The 4,943-nt window shown below is 47.0% G+C and overlaps 1 protein-coding gene and 1 pseudogene across 1 annotated transcript in view; one reads left to right on the top strand and one right to left on the bottom strand.

Annotated features, from left to right (window-relative positions):
• ASH1L (ash1 (absent, small, or homeotic)-like (Drosophila)) overlaps positions 1 to 3,866 on the bottom strand; it is a 313,081-nt gene extending 309,215 nt beyond the window's left edge. Inside the window, 1 exon segment of the mRNA XM_006895786.1 lies at positions 3,516 to 3,866. The gene's annotated coding sequence lies outside the window, so the exon portion shown is untranslated.
• On the top strand, positions 1,164 to 4,631 carry LOC102860294 (annotated as a pseudogene).
• The last annotated feature ends 312 nt before the right edge of the window (positions 4,632 to 4,943 follow it).

The following is a 4,943-nucleotide window of genomic DNA, read 5'->3' as shown; positions in this document are numbered from 1 at the left end:
GGTTGAGGGGAAACTGAGAAAGAGGGGATAATATATACTGCATTGAAACAGATGAGGGAGAGAACTGTTTAAAAGGGATATCTGATTAGGTATTATCGTCATGACAAGAGTCTAGAATGAAGGCTGCACAGCGGAGTGGACTTGGGTGTGGGTTTGTATAACAATGAAAGAATTTTTCTTTTATTTTTCAAATAGAAGAGCGAACTGGGGGCGGGTAGGGGAAAAAAGTGCAACAATGAATGAATGGAAATTTAAAGTCTCTGTAAACTTTCATTAAAATAATTTAAAAAAAAATTCTCAGCAAAAAACCTTCAAGACTCACTAACCAACGCTTACTAAGGGTGTTTTTATGGTCCATAGGAATTGTACTGCTAACGCAAAGGCAGCATCTCTCTGAAGGTTTGAATCCAATGACTGTTCAAATCCATGAACAGTTCTGTGGGAGAAAGGTGGGTAATCTACGGTGCAATTTACAGCCTCCAAAAACTGGCTAAAGGGTCAGCTATGAGTCAGTCAGCTTTGGAAATTAGTTGAGGTCGGTATCCTCTAGAAGGCTGTGCTGCACTGTTGTGGCTGTTCTAATTCACTAGCTGTTTCAAGGGAGAAAGACGAGTTGTCGTCTCCTGCTATGAGATTTACAACCTGACAAACCCAACAGAGGGTCAGCTCTGAGTCAGAACTGATTTGACAGCTATGAACAGCCTAGCTTAATAAAAACATTCTATCTTCCAGTGGAATGCAGATTAAGTTCCCTCAATTTCAGTATTGTTTCTGTATATTAATAGAAAACTCTCAAATTCATTGCCATCAAGTTGGAACTCCTTACTATAAAATCAGTCCTTCAAAGAATTTCTTTAAACCAGCCAAAAACTCTCAATACCCACAAACCCCAAAAATAGTTTCCTTCTGAATGCCAAAAGAAAATGAAAAGGTAGCATATATTATCATAAATGGTCAAGCCTGTTCCCTACTCTTGCATCTTTCCATATTAAACTATCTGGAAAACCTAAATTCCCACCAAACTGAATTTGGTTTTAAGAAATGTTTTATCAAAAAAAAAAAAAAAAAGTTTTCTCGTTTTAATTCCAAACAATTCTCTTCATACAGGTCAAACCCAAAGCAAGGACCATTTATTGAGTAGGCACGCAATAAATACTTGTGGAATGAAGGAAAGGAGGTTCCTTCCTCTCATAAACTTTAAACTGTCAGTCTCCATGTAGTATTCTTGTACAAATTAAACTGTGAAAGATTTCCCTCTCTCACTTATAGAAGCTGAATTTTCAGATACACTTCCCCCCCCAAAAAAAACATACAACAACATAGTCATAGTTATCCTTTTCATTCAGAATAGATTAGCAGGGACAACTATATTCCATACACAAATCTGGTATGAATGATCTTCCCCAATCACAAACCAGCCACATATGCTGCTATCTTTAAAATGTGTATGTCTCATATTATATAAGACCATTAGTGTAGAAATAAGTAACTATAAAATGTGTAAGAGGATCTAAGGGGGTGAGGGATGAAGGGAGCACAGAGGTGAGGATGAACAGGAGTAAAATCATAGGATTGCACAATTTGGCGGGTGAAGGGATGGAGGGGTACAGGAAATGGGAAAGATCCAGCCAGGATCTGGAAAGACAAGGTGATGGTGTGCACAGTTCAATGGTGATTAATTTTATAAAACATAATGAATGGGAATGATTGTGAAACACAATGTGAATGAAGGATAGCATAAACCACAAAATATATGAACTTTGTAAGTAGACAAATATTAAAAATTTAAAAATTATATACATATCATATAGCACTACTCTGTGCATTGCTGTACTGAAGTAACTTATGGTTGCTGTGATGTGAAACACTATGACACTGATGTGCCAAATGCAATAATGGCTACCCATGGTGAACAGTGTTCGGTGGAGCTTCCCAATTAAAACAAGCTTGGAAGCAGCAGGAGTGGCATCTACTACCAAAAAGGCTTGCCTCCAGAAACGTTATGAACAGTGCTCAGGTCTTTTGTTCATAGGGTCGCTCTGAGTCATCTACAACTCGATGGCACTTAACAACAACAACTACAACAACATATATCTAACAAAGATTTCGAGGTATTATGGTACAATACATAGAGTACCAGATTAGCAGTCAAAAAAACTTTTATTTCTAATCTCAATTTTGTCAACAACCTAATGTGTGATTTTGGAAGTCATTGTAACTCAATTTTCTTCTTCTTTTTTTTTTTTTTTAATTATTTTTGTGTGAGTATACCGTCAAATCAGATCTGACTGGTACAGGAGCAGATTGTCCCTCCTTCCCCAGCAGAGTATCTGGTGGATTCGAACCGGGTGCCTCTGGGATTGTAGTTGCAGCTCCTTGCCACTAGGCCACCAGAGCTCCCCTAATTTTCTTCTTTTGGAAAATATCTACCACGAACTTTCACAGAGATTCTGGACCATGAAAAAGGTGAAAGATTGAAAATTGTAAAAGTTTTATTCTATTGTAAAATGGTAAACACACACAAGTCATTTTTCAAAAAGCCATCATTTTTTAAAAAACTTTATTAAGCCATTCATTCTTTATACTCACTTAATAATTATACTGTTAAAGATATTCTGAAGGTTCACACAACTCACTGTACTCAGAGGCACAAACTTTCCTTAAGACTAAGATTAGTCTGAAGACCGGCTATTCCAAGTTTCTCTCCTGCGGACCCACAGGTACATGCTATATGGCCTGGTTTATCTTCTTTTTAAAAAAAAAAAAAAGCCCAAAAAAATAACCAAACCCTTCTTTTCTGCTCTTTCGCATAAAGTATAAAGGAACTCTCAAATCCTGAAATAACACACACAGCAGCCTGAAAAAAACCCCAACATGCCAACATTTTAAAAGCAAACCAACTTGCAAGAAAACTCCATCACTTTTTCAACGGGAAAATCCTTCAGAAACTTTCCATCCATGCACACGCACACGAATACTGCCGCTACACACCAGCAGATCACCTGTCTTCTAGACCAAAACATCTCTTTCGGTGTACAAATTAGCTAGTGACATTTCTTAAACTCCTAAAATTAAAGGCATTCCATGATTCCTACAAACAGTGTGTTAGCGGGCATCACGGATCTTTCCAAAAAGGTAAAACTACTCCTTATGATCATGTCCCCCCGTAGCTCTCAGCCCTTAAACAGATACAGACTAGATTATGGGGGATGCGCCAATCATGCCTACACAAAAACTAACCTGTCAGGGGCACAGCGGCTCCGCCTCCACTGGCTTACTTTCCCGCCCCCTCCTCCAAGCCAGGAGCCGGCCTGTCAGGGACACCCCTTCACTCCAGCCTGGAGGGACTTCCCGGTAAGCTCAGGATCCCCTTCTTTGCTTTCCCCTCCCCCATCTTTACCACCTCTCTCCCGGAGGTCCGGGTACGGGAGATGTCAGTGGCTCCCCAAAAGCCAAAGGCTGACTCGCTGTCAGAGTCCTTAGGCCCAAAGGCCTCCCCAGACCCTTCTACTCACCGTGTCAGGGGCCGGGGACGGGAGAGTGTGCAGGGAGGTAAGGAAGAGGGGGCGGCCGCCACCAGGCTTCCACCGCTTCCCCTGGTCCGCGGCAGATCCCTCCCGCTTGTCAGGAGGCGGACGGCGGGTGAGCGCACTGGCAGAAATGTGAGAGAGGAGAAGGGAAAGGCGTAGGGCTAAGAGGGGAAACTGAGGGGAGGCGGGTCCTACAACCAAAACGGGGATCTTCTCCCCCTCCGCAAAGCGAACCCAAAATGGCGGCGGCGGCGGCAGAGCGGCGGCGGCGGCGGCAGCAGCTCCTCGGGAGGGAGGGAGAGAAGGGCGCCTCGTGCCCCCCCCACCTCCCACTCCTCCCTCCTCGCGTTCTCCCCCACTGCCCCCCTCCCCCCGCTGCTCACCCGACTTGGGCCAGGGAGCGCGCACGCCCGCTCGCACGCGCCCGAGTGTAGCTCGCTCGCCGCTCCCACCACCCACCACCTTCGCGCGCCCGCCAGCCCGTACGCGCTCGCTCCGGAGCGCCTTCTCGCGTGGTCCTCCGACCTCCTCCTCGGCCCCTGTCAAGGCGCCTCCGGCGCGGCCCCTCACGCGTACCTTCAGCGGCGCGAGCCCAGGCCTCCTCCTCTTCTTTCCTCCCCCCCTCCCCGCCCCCACTGCCACCAACCGCCGCCACGGCCGCCGCCTCCTCCTCCGCCCCCCCACCCTCCACCCCTCGCGCGTGCGCCTCCCACAATCCCCCCCGCGGGACTGTTCCATTCCTGTTGGCTGCAGGGGAGGGGACAAAAGGACAGGCGAGAACGGACAGGGCTTGCGGTTATGGCTGAAAATACCGAGTTGTAGGCAAAGAACTATATTTACCTGGCTTTCCAGGCTCGTTACCGCGGCGCCCTGGTTCACTTTCCTCCCCCTTCTCACGGCCTTGGTGACCGAGTGGGGGGCGGCCTCGCGCCCCTCCGCCGGCAGGTGGTTGGAGGCCGCGGCGGCTGCGCGTTAAGTAGCTTCCTGCGGTCTGATCTGAGCGTTTTTCGCTGTTGCGGAACGGTGCCCTGGAAGCTACAGCTGCAAGGATCTGCAGATCAGCGCGTCAGGATCGGTCCCCGACTCACGGTGAGGGAATGAACTGGCTTGGGCTCAGGAAAGTAGGGAGATTGGGATCTTGAATGAGGTAAGAAGAGAGGTCTCTGTAGGGCCGGCGCCTCTCTTCTAAGTCTGGGGGGGGGGGGGGGAGTTGTTCCTGCGTTCTGGTTTGCTGACCTGGGACCCAGGCAGAACCGGGATGGTGGTCTGCGCTTGGCCGGCCATTGCTGCTCTTCTTTTTTCCCTTTCAGCACCTTAGGTATTCCGCGTTTCACACCACTGCCTACTCGCAATAGTGTCTACACTCTTCTTACACCTCATGGACAGATAGTACAACTCCAATCTCATTAGGTA

This window comes from Elephantulus edwardii, unplaced genomic scaffold (genome assembly GCF_000299155.1).
Source record: "Elephantulus edwardii isolate Elephantulus edwardi_28Jun2011 unplaced genomic scaffold, EleEdw1.0 scaffold00176, whole genome shotgun sequence".
Classification (NCBI taxonomy): Eukaryota; Metazoa; Chordata; class Mammalia; order Macroscelidea; family Macroscelididae; genus Elephantulus; species Elephantulus edwardii.
This window is presented reverse-complemented; position numbering and strand designations above follow the sequence as displayed.